General features: G+C 33.6%; 1 pseudogene; it reads right to left on the reverse strand.

Annotated features, from left to right (window-relative positions):
* Nucleotides 1-2554: 2554 nt before the first annotated feature.
* Nucleotides 2555-12300, reverse strand: LOC112795204 (sugar transport protein 14-like; annotated as a pseudogene).
* Nucleotides 12301-13005: the final 705 nt, after the last annotated feature.

The following is a 13005-nucleotide window of genomic DNA, read 5'->3' on the forward strand; positions in this document are numbered from 1 at the left end:
TCATTAGAGTTCTGTTTTTATTGAGATATGTTTAAATAATTCTTTTGTTTTTTTATCAATTATTACTCGCATTTATGTTAAAATTGCAAGAAGCTTTTATGTTTCTAGTGCTAAAATATTTAAAAAAGTTGATCCATATTACATATGCATAATATGAAAGTGAGGTAAATTTAAAAAATAACAACAATTTACTATGATTAGTAGCATGAGGAGGATTTTAACTTAACTAGGAAATACAATATATATATATATATATATATATATATATATATAAGTATAAGTATAACAAGAATCAAGAGAAAGTGAACGGCAATAGATAAGGTTAGTACAAGTTAATTTAGTCCCAACTCATAGGATAAACATTCTGTTGTTATTGCTACTACTAAAATAAAAATAAAAATTGTAACTAATAATCTTAATTTGCTAATGAATCCAACCGTCATAATTTTATTTCAAATAAAAAGTTGTGAGAAAATTTTTTTAATTTTGCATCTGATATATAACGTATTTTTTTAATTCTCGTGTAAGCATTCTCCGAACGATCCAATACGATTCCCATTTAATAATAATAATAATAATAATAATAATAATAATAATAATAATAATCTCCGTGTACAAGCGATTAACACTTACAAGTGTTACAAGTCCTTTACTCTCAAACGCGCCTCTTATGGCATGTGTATTTCACGCGCCTTCTTAACAGACTTTTAAATCAATCAACGTGCGAATATATAACTTCCTTTTTTCAAAGGATTTTGTTTCCTTTTTCGAATTTCTTACCTTTTTTGTTCAATTCATTAATAATAAGTAGTAGTTGATTAGATGAGATGAGAATTATATATATATATATATATATATATATATATATATATATATATATATATATATTACTTGCAGCAATGTAGTAATCTTTGAGGAAAAGGCCATAGAAGAACCACATAACGACGTTGATGGTTAAGAAGAAGGAAAAGGCGAATGGCATGTACTCCACACTCCTCGTCTTTATCACTTTCCTCTGCAATCATGATGAGTAATTATTAGAAACTCACTCGCTATATATGTTGTTGGTTATGACTTATTAGTAGTTATTACATACCATGATGAAGAGAGGCGCAACGAAAACACTAATGTTGAAAACGAGGCAAATCCATCCAATGATAGAAAGACGCTTGGCTCCCTTAGATAGGTATAGAGTTGCCAATAGCAAAGCTCCAAACCCAAACACATTCAGCAACACGAGAAGCGTGATCGTCGAAAACTGTATAACAACAACTTATTTAATTACAGAATAATCATAAATCAAAGAAAGTAAAGAAAGTTAGCTAGAATGAAAAAAGTACACTTACCCTAACCTTCTTTGGGGCATAAAACAGGAAGATAGCAAGGTAAGCAGTTTCTACAACAATTCCAAAGGAGTTAATGGTGATAAGAAGAAGAGTAGCATCTTTCTTAACCAATGCGTAGTAAATCCAAAGCATTGTACTAAACACTGCAATCACATATGGAAGTGACTGAAATCCCTTGTTCGTTTTCTTCTTATATATATGTGTGGAAAAAGGTCGGTCTGCGTGCACATACACAAGTATTAATATATATATATATATATATATATATATATATATATATATATATATATAACAATTCTTGCTTGTAAATCAAAAGAAAGAAAGAAAGAAAGAAGGATTATCGTTGCTTGTAAATAGATGAATTCACCAAAAGAAGAATCATAAACAAATTTAAGCAGACCATATATTTAAAACATCTTACCCTTTTCCATTTTGGTGTGGTACAAGTTTTGTTTGAGGAAAAATGTTACCTTAGCTTCAAATAGTCAGACAGTTATACTTAAAATAAAATTAATCAATGAATGTACCATGAAACTAAGTTCTAAAGTTCTAATAATGAAGACTATGTTAGACAAACCGTGTTGACATGAATGATCCGTGCGATGCATGGGAATCGTACTGGGATCGCACGGAGAATGCTCACACGAAAATTAAAAAAATACGTTATATATCAGATGCAAAATTAAAAAAATTTTCTCACAACTTTTTATTTAAAATAAAATTATGACGGTTGGATTCATTAGCAAATTAAGATTATTAGCTACAATTTTTATTTTTATTTTAGTAGTAGCAATAACAACAGGATGTTTATCCTATGAGTTGGGGCTAAATTAACTTGTACTAACATTATCTATTGCCATTCACTTTCTCTTGATTCTTGATATACTTATATCTATCTATCTACTTAATATACTAAAACTTGGTTTTTTTTCCCAACTAATAGAAGTGAGGTGTAGATTCCTTATGAATCCATTTTTTCGTCAAAACGAATGCACTATTTTCTCTTCTAAGTTTATTTTCTAAAAGGCCGGTCTGCATGCACATACACAAGTATTAATTAATATATATAATAATTCTTGCTTGTAAATCAAAAGAAAGAAAAAAAGAAAGAAGGATTATCATTGCTTGTAAATGATGAATTCACCAAAAGAAGAATCATAAACAAATTTAAGTAGACCTTATATTTAAAACATCTGACCCTTTTCCATTTAAAACAGTAACGCATTAGAACCAAACCCAATACTCTGGAAAATGACAGGAGCATAAAACAGGATGGAGTTAGTGCTAGTTAGCTGCTGGAATGCCGGAATCCCCAAGGCTCCTATCATAAGTTGGGGTTTGTACTTCCTCTTCAGGAGTGTCCTAAAGGGGCTAGTGACAGCATGTGCTTCTTCACTGGCTTCAACAAGATATTGATATTCGGCATCAACATTCTTAGTCCCTCTTACTTTCTCCAATACTTTTCTTGCCTCATCGAACCTTCCTTGTTCCACAAGACTGTTAGGTGTCTCGGCACAGAAAATACCTCTAACAAGCATCAGAAGTGCCGGAATAGCCGCTAAGCCCAGCGAGATTTGCCATCCATGGGGATGTATTTCGTTAGTAAGATAGTTGATAAGGTTTGCAACCAAGATTCCAAAACAGGTTGTGAACTGAAAGAGTTGGTTGATTACACCTCGATTCCTTGCCGAAGCCATTTCAGAAAGATACAAGGGTACAACTTGGCTGCCAAAGCCAATGCCTCCTCCAAGAAGGACCCTACCAATGATGAGCATTGCAATGTTCTGTGCAGCTATATTGAGTATTGCTCCAGCTAAGAAGCTAAGTGCTCCCACAATGATACTTGCCTTTCTGCCTTTCTTTCTTGTCAAGTAGGAAGCAAAGAATGTCATTACTAGTGCTGATAAATAGAGCGATGATGTGAAGAGTATCAGCACTTGGTTGTCATATTTGCAGTAGTCTGGTGCATGCGCTTTCTTTTGTACATGTCTGGGAAGAATTTTCTCAGGAAATAGTCCATTGATATCACCCCGCCTGCAACAACAACATAATTCTTAAGTTGCAAGGATAAATTTTACTCTGACAAAAGCTTAAGTTCAGTTAAAAATTTTAGTTCATTATATACACTGTAATTTTGATGTGATAAATAAAATCCATTTCATATCTGATATCATGCTGTGATTTCTTTGTTATAGGTAGGTTTTATTTTATTTTTAATACTGACAAAACTGAAATCTTTATTGACTACAAGATTCTAATAGATAAATCTAAACTCATTTTTATTATGCAGGTAAAATGTAAAATAAAATTGTCTTTCGCTTGAAATTAAAAGAAAGAAAGAAAGAAAGAAAGAAAGACGGATTATCATTGCTTGTAAATAGATGAATTCACCAAAAGAAGAATCATAAACAAATTTAAGCAGACCATATATTTAAAACATCAGACCCTTTTCCATTTTGGTGTGGTAGAAGTTTTGTTCGAGGAAAAATGTTACCTTAGCTTCAAATAGTCAGACACGGTTATACTTAAAATAAAAATTAATCAATGAATGTAGCATAAAACTAAGTTCTAAACTTCTAATAATGAAGACTATGTTAGACAAACCGTGTTGACATGAATGATCTGTGTGATGCATGGGAATCGTACTGGGATCGCACGGAGAATGCTCACATGAAAATAAAAAAAAAATACGTTATATATCAGATGCAAAATTAACAAAATTTTCTCACAACATTTTATTTAAAACAAAATTATGACGGTTGGATTCATTAGCACATTAAGATTATTAGCTACAATTTTTATTTTTATTTTAGTAGTAGCAATAACAACAGGATGTTTATCCTATGAGTTGGGGCTAAATTAACTTGTACTAACCTTATCTATTGCCATTCACTTTCTCTTAATTCATGTTATACTTATATCTATCTATCTACTTAATATACTAAAATTGGATTTTTTCCCAACTAATAGAAGTGAGATGTCGATTCCTCATGAATCCATTTTTCCACGAAAATGAATGCACTATTTTCTCTTCTAAATTTATTTTCTAAAAGGTCAGTCTGCGTGCACATACACAAGTATTAATATATATATATATATATATATAATAATAATAATAATAATAATTCTTGCTTGTAAATCAAAAGAAAGAAAGAAAGAAGGATTATCATTGCTTGTAAATAGATGGATTCACCAAATGAAAAATCATTAACAAATTTAAACAGACCATATATTTAAAACATCTTACCCTTTTCCATTTTGGTGTGGTACAAGTTTTGTTTGAGGAAAAATGTTACCTTATTAGCTTCAAATAGTCAGACACAGTTATACTTAAAATAAAAATTAATCAATGAATGTAGCATGAAACTAAGTTCTAAACTTCTAATAACGAAGACTATGTTAGACAAATCGTGTTGACATGAATGATCCGTGCGATGCATGGGAATCGTACTGGGATCGCACGGAGAATGCTCACATGAAAATTAAAAGAATATGTTATATATCAGATGCAAAATAAAAAAAAATTTTCTCACAACTTTTTATTTAGAATAAAATTATGACGGTTGGATTCATTAGCAAATTAAGATTATTAGCTACAATTTTTATTTTTATTTTAGTAGTAGCAATAATAACATGATGTTTATCTTATGAGTTGGGGCTAAATTAACTTTTGCTAACCTTATCTATTGCCATTCACTTTCTCTTGATTCTTGTTATACTTATATCTATCTATCTACTTATCTAGTTAATATACTAAAATTGAGTTTTTCCCTAACTAATAGAAGTGATATGTCAATTCCTCATGAATCTATTTTTCCGCCAAAATGAATACACTATTTTCTCTTCTAAGTTTATTTTCTAAAAATATCATTATTATACTTATATTATGATTAGCATTTAAGTAATAATGCATAATTATACTAATTTAGGTAAATGTCTTTATTATAGTTATATAAAATTAATATTTAATACATTATTAAACTACTTATCAATTATCAATCAAAAATATTTTTAATCATTTTAATAATAATAATAATAATAATAATAATAATAATATGATAATGGCAGCTGTTATTAATAACCAATTTATAATTTTCTAAATCAGTTTATTTTAAGAAAATATTTTTATTATAATTATATTACAATATTATCATTAATATTTCTGTAAATGAATTCCACACTTTTTGTCTTCACCACACGTATTTGCATGCATCAATTCCAATATTTAATTAGTTCCTTTGGACTAATAATAATAATTAACATATGAAATAAAATAACTATGAAAAAAAATAAAAAGATAAAAAATTATTTTATATTAATAATAAAATCTAATTATAAGTATATATAAAAATTTATTTTAAGAGCTCAAGTTGGATCCGAGCCCAACATATATAAACACTCAAATACACCCTTTTCAGCTCATTAAACACTTGCAAGAGAGGGAGAAGTGCTGAGTTGAGAGAAGAGAGGAGAGGGTTTTACTATTCACATTCATCTTGTTTCGCTTATAACTTGAGCTATGGAGCTCCAATTGACAAGCTGTTTGTGGCTACGCGAAACTCTCGCCGAACCCGTTTGTTTCATCTAACCAAAGTGGTAAGAATCTAAAAAATATCTGCCCAGTTTTTCTGCCCTTGTGAAATTCAAATTTTAGGTTTTGGTTTTGAGTGAAATTTTGTGTTTTGATTGTTTAGGTGCTAACCATTAGTAAGGAATTGTTGGGTCACCCCCAATTTCTGTGGATATGGTAAGAATTCTTAATAGGGGTGGCAATAGGTAGGATAGGGTAGGGTTTGGATCCAACCCTAACCCTACCCGCGGGTTGAGATTTTTATATAAACTCAACCCTACCCTACCTGCGGGTTGAGAATATCCCAACCCTAACCCTACCCGCTCTTAACCCGTGGGTACCCGACCCTACACACGGGTTACAAAAAATATACAACATTATATATAACTTGATGATAATATAGAATAGAACTGATTTTTGTGTAAAAAAAATAAATTATCAATTAATGATTTCCTTTTAGTGGTTAAGGATCTTTTGCATTTAGTGAGAGATTTTTGATTCAACATCCACTTAAAATATATTTTTATATAAGTATATAACATAAATATATATAGAGTGCAGGTTGGTCGGGTAGGATTAAGGCTCAACCCGCACGAGATCCCTACCGGCACCCTACCTTACCCGCTGCGGATCGGGTTGGCAACCCTACCTAATCGGGTGGGGTCGGGTTGAGTATCCACGGGTAGGGTACATATTACCACCCCTAATTCTTAAGAACCCTTGTAATATTGGTATATTGTGAGTACTAGGTTTTGATTTTATGAAATATATGATGTTAGTTTGAGCATTGGTGCTTCTTGGAGTTACCTTGGATATTTGGAAGCATTTGGATTGGAATTGGTGGCTTGATTTTGGTTGAAAGCTTGTTTGGACTCAAATTTGATGTTTTGCACATATTGGAAATTGTCCAAGGTATGATTTTAATTTTCTCTAGATAATATGTAATATTTCTGGACACTTACGTTAGTGGACCTTAGGATGGAATTGGATTGATTGTTGATAATTGTTGAAATGAGGTTGTTGTTTTTAAATGGTGTTGATTTTGAGTTAATATTATATGATGATGAATTATTGATGTTGAGCTATGATTGGTGGTGGATGACTATTATGATAGTGATGGGTGGTAAGTGATGAATTTATGTATGAGGAATTATTGATGTGGATGTTTGTGCATATTGTTTGAAAGATTTATAGAGTTAATGATAATTAGGTGTGAAAATGATGAAAATGTGAATTGTAGGTTGCGAAATGAATTGGAATATACATGAATATGATTTAGATAAATGAGGGCTGGTTTGGATGTAGAGCAATTGGTTTTGAATTGAGAGATTTGGTGAAATTGAGTTTTTAAAGTTTTTGGTAAAAATAGATTTTAGACCAATTTTGGCAAATCATATCTTGAGCTACAACTTTTGATATTGGTTGAATTTGATATCAAATTAAAGATAATTCAAAGAGCTTTAAAACGGTATAGATTTCGTAAAAATCGGAATTTTGTGGAAAAAGATATGATCGTTGGAAGTTGGTGTCAAAAATCTGAAATTCTGTGATGTTACAGAATTTGTGATTTCTAGTATGTGTGTCCACGCACACTGTTATGTGCGTGCTCTGAACAGGGGCCATGTTTTCACTTGGGTGTACGCACACCTTTGTGCGCACGCACACCCTGTAAAATTTTGAAAATGTGCATATGCACACCCTTGTGCGCACGGACACAGGGATATGCCTACCGTTGGGAGCGCTACCACACTCTGTTGCACACACACACCTTGCGAAAATTGCAAGTTGTGCGTACACACAACATCGTGCGTATGCACACACTGGAAAGTGCCTTCTGTCGAGGGCGTTCGCACGTATTTATGTGTGCACACAAAATGGAAAATTTTACCTTCTTTGCGTATCCACACCTCTATGCGTACGCACACTTTGAGAAAACTCTTCTGGGAGTGTGTACGCACAACTTTATGCGTACGCACACTGCCCTGTTTTTCAATAAAAATCTTATTTTTAACCATTTTACCTTCCCGACAAGCTTGTAAACTTCCATAACGCTTATCTAGGGTGTCTTAACTTGTTTTTAGGCTTTGAAACATAGAGAATACCATAAGTAAGCTAACTAGATAATTTCAGGTAAAAAGTTTAGAAGACCGAACCTTAGGATTCTGGAGTACTGAGGGTGGACTAGTTGAGTGAAGTGGTAGAGTACTATAAAGATGATGGTATGATGAAATTGTGGAGTTGTGGATTTGGTGATGCTTGAGACGAGTCTAGGACATCGGAGTGGAATGATGGCCTTACTGAAAATGATTTCTGAAAACCATTGAGATATTGTTTTATACTGCTATTGTTGAGACGCTATGCGCCTGGAAGGGACGGTAGGTTAATCCCGCCTGTCGAGGTCGCGGCGGTGACGTATGGGCGGTGGTTAGTCCCACTTACGTTGAGATGTGAGATCTGTGGTAGAGTATTTCGCTCGCATCCTTTTGGAATCACAAGAGTGTGCGTGGGCACTATATCCCTGGACCGTGTACCAGTTACGATATTCCTGAGGGTACCCATTTTATTCGTGACCGAAAGGCAACATCTCCATGGAGATGTGTCGGGTTGGCAGTTGAACTGACAATGTAATATCATAGCCAATAGGGCAGGCATTTATCATGTGCATCTTCTATATGGTTGCTTGCTCTGTTTACTTGCACAATATGTCTAATTGTATAATATGCTTAATTTCTTCTTGATTTACCTGCTATACTTGAAAATTACTTGTGCTTTACTTGAATGAATTACTTGTGTTTTCTACTGGGATTGAGGAGGATCGGTAGGCGGTGGCGATGGGATCGCATGGCGGTTAGGCTAGTGAAGGCTGTGGGACAGCAGTGTATCTATTAGTTTAGAAATTTCTTAGGATAGAATACCCTGTTTCATTATGGTTTTAAAGTTATGGTTTTAGATTTATTTATGTGTTAAGTTTGAATCTTATGCTTGATGTGAAGTTCTAGGATTGCCTCTGGCGTCCCAGAATCTTACATCTTATATTACTGGACACTGTTACTATACTGAGAATCTCCGATTTTCATACCATATTCTGTTGTTATTTTTCAGATGTAGGTCGTAACCCATCTCAGTGAGTTACGTGATGGTGACAGAGCGAATGATCTTTATCATATTTTGGAGTTATTTTGGATATTTTGTTATAGTTCTATCTATCTTTTGTACTTTTATTACTTTGTTGCCTTAGAGGCTTGACTATGAGAGATTAGTTGTATAAGCTGCTTTAACTCAAAACTCTGTTATGTCTGTATGTAACTAGTCGGTTTAAACTTCGTAGGCTGCTACTAGTACTTTATGACTATTATACTCATATATATACATATATCTTGTGCCTTATTGCTTTTAGCTTCGTGTGAACATTTCGCGCTTTTGTAACTCTGTTTTTGAGCTTATTTCTTCATCGGACTGCTAGAATTACTATTTCTTTCTATGTATATTATTGTATAAGTCTTATAATTGTCGTGACATTTAATTATCATTTACTTTCCGGCATGAGGTAAGGCTTAGGGTAATTAGACTGTTACACATACCTCATCCTCAGATATGGGCAACAGCTCCGGACCCCTATGCAATTTGAGATGCATGCTCCTTTTATATAGGGATGACAAAACGGGTTGAACCCGTTGGGTCAAACTGCCAAAAAAGGCGGGCCATCGTGAGATTTTGGACTCGCCATATTTTAAAAGGCCGCCAAACCCGCGGGCTAGTCTGGCGGGTCAACAATGATTTTTTTCAATGGCATTTTAGTCATTCACAGCATCATATAAATATGAAAATTAGGACATAAGGTTTCATTTTTCACTTCAGACAAACGGAAGTTACAGAACCCTAGCACAACTTCCCTTCCCCTTCCTTAGTCCCCTCCCTTCTATGATTCTGCCATTTTCACTTTTGTGCTAACAACCCCTTCCCTCTCGCAGCACAGGCAACGCCGGCAATGCCGACTCGGGACTCGGCTATAGAGAGTAATGTTAGGAATGAGTCAAAGTTAGGAAATGAGAGTTAACTAACTTGTCCTTTAAGTGTATGTAGTTAGTCTCTATATAGAAGGTTGTACTCCATCTCGTGTAATACACTAAAGCAATGAATACCAATAACTCAGTAGTGCTAATACAATTCCAATTTACATCTCACTTCATATTTTGCATTCTTGCATAATCATTATAATTCTTGTTCTTGGTTTCATTCCTCATCAGCTTATCTTACATGGTATCTGAGCTTGAGGTTGCACATCCATAGCCCTAGTCACCATTTTTTCCACCAACTCCAAGGCTCTTCTCAGACCCATACCTGACAAACTCACAGAGAAAGAATTTTACTACATGGCAGCAGCAAGCATTGTTTTCATCTTCTTTTACCAATGAAGCAAAATTAGCTGGTACAATTTCTTCAACATATACTAAATGGATGTTACAAGATTATAATCTGAGTTCTTGGCTCTTGGCCTCGGTTGTTGCATCTATCAAGAACAAATTACTGCATTGTACTTCTGCTTTTGAAATTTGGGACAAAATCCAATAATGCTTCTTCTACCAAATCTACTATTAAGCAATTGAGAGATCAATTGAAAGGAATCAAGGAATTGAATCTTTCATCAATTGAATGATTGACAAGATCAAGAATATTGTAGAATCACTTCTTGATGTTGGCTATGAAGTCTCCATTGAAGATCATATTTCTGCAATCTGTGATGGTTTTCCTAAGAAGTTTTCTAATTGCATCACTACAATTCAAGCAAAACCTGAGTTATAGTGTTATACACAATGGGTGAAATCGAAGCTGCCATCATATCTCATGAATAGATGCTAGAAAGATTCAGACAATCAACTAACAATCTTGCATTAGCCAATTTAGTTCAATCAAAATTCAATAATTCTAGATTTGCTACAAGAGAAGGTAATGCTAGAAGAGGATTCTAGAAAGACAGGTTTGGTAGAGGTGGAAGAAATTCATGGCAATTTAATTCTAGGCCAACATGTCAATTATGTGGCAAACTCGATCCTCAAGCTTTACAATGCTATTTTAGGTTTGATCAAAATTTTCATGGTTCTGCCATTCCTTCTTCACTATCTCAGAATACAAATTCCTCTTCTCATTCTTCAAGACCACCACCACCACCTTCCTCTTTTCATCAACCAAGTTCATATATGGCTACACCTTCTATCACATCAAAATCTTCTTGGTATCCAAATTCGGGTGCCATCTATCATCTCACATATGATTCATCAAATATGATTTCAGCTTCAACTTATGTTGGTCCAGATCAACTTTTTGTTGCTAATGGTTCTTCTCTCCCTATTTCATCTTATGGACATTCTATTTTACCCAATAATCATAATAATGCTCAATTCCTCTTAATAGATATTCTGCTAATACTTGAAATTGCAAAGAACTTACTAAGTGTTGCTAAGTTTTGATTGGATAACAATATCTTTTTTGCATACAATAATTTGAGTCTTTCTTCATCATTTAATACTTTAATTTTTAACAAGGTTCTGAAAACTGAACCAGTCATTGAATCAGTAGATATTATCAGAAATGTGTTTACTACCATCGAATTTCGCCATAGAAATTACTATCAGATAATTATTTTAAAATTAAATTTAAAAGTTATCGTCAGATTTTTTCAATGGTAACTGTTTTCCATATTTGTTCCCCTAAATATGCTTATCATCGAATTTCAAATTTTGATGATAACTATTAATCGATGAGATTTTTTCTGTTTATTTTCATTCGACGGTAATAAAATTATCACCAAATTTTGTAGTGATTCTAACGTAATCAGCGAGTGTTTAGTAGTGAGAGGTAGACGTTCAAAGGTTCAACTGAGGATCAACCATGATTGAATGAATAGAATGAAATAATATATTTATGTATAAAATATATTTTGTTTAGAAAAACATTATTTTGTGAGTTATTATTTTAAACCGATTAACCATTAAAAACTGCATCGATTCGATTGGTTTTTTGGTTTGTTGCCAAATAATTTTTTACCTAAAGCTCACCAATCTATTTAATGACTTACGATAGGAAAATACAGGGGACCAACAATAAGGTAAGCTAACTCAACCAACTCCCTTTTAATCCAAAATTTAAGATTCAAAAAATTTATTTTTGCCCCCCTTTTCATATACGCGTCCTACAATCCTAAGTTACAAAGCACTCCGTATACACACCTTCCGTCTTCTCTCTCATGCTCATCCTCCCATCAATCTCCTCCTGCACATCACGCTGTTGTCGTATCTCCGGTGCGTCACCATCAGTCACCCTTCCTCGCATGCAGCCATCTCTCCCCTTCGCCGCCACGTGTCCTCCATCACAACTGTTACGCATCGCGCCTTGTCCTTGCACTAGTTAGCCCGAACTGCCGCATCGTCATATATTGCAGGAGAGCTCCCGACGGAAGACAACCACCACCTCGTTGCCACTTACCGTTCGGCGTTCCATCAGTGTTAGTTGTAACATCCCTTCCAGCAAAATACCTTGCTTAAGTCAGGGTATTTATACCAGAAAGAATATTATGTAACCTTTACTAATAATAACTACTTAATTACTGAGCCTTTATATCGACATCGCATTTTAGTTTTAAGAAAATACCGGGAAATTTTGTTTTTATTCTTTAAAAACATGTATCAAAGGATAAACATTGTAAGTAATAATAACAATCACGTAAATACTATTAGCAAGAATTCTTATACAAAAGAAACCAAATGAAACTCAAATACAGTGTACCATACCAACCCCTTTATGTAAGATAAAATCTCAAATGACAACAGCGAGGGGACTTTATGAAAGCAATTAAAATCACAAAGAAAATCTACTAATCGCTTGCAGCTTCATATTACGTCTTCAAATCTGTGTCACTGAAAGGGTGAAAATTTTGGGGGTGAGAACAAACCACACGTTCTCAGTAGAGGTCAAGAATGTTGTTAAAGTAGAGAATAAAGCGCAAATATTTAATTTCGTTCAGAGATATTTAAAAGAAAACTGTTTTCATTTGCCTTATGAACCCTCTTGAAAACCAACGGTTTAACATTC

Source organism: Arachis hypogaea, chromosome 4, assembly GCF_003086295.3.
Source record: "Arachis hypogaea cultivar Tifrunner chromosome 4, arahy.Tifrunner.gnm2.J5K5, whole genome shotgun sequence".
NCBI classification, from domain to species: domain Eukaryota; kingdom Viridiplantae; phylum Streptophyta; class Magnoliopsida; order Fabales; family Fabaceae; genus Arachis; species Arachis hypogaea.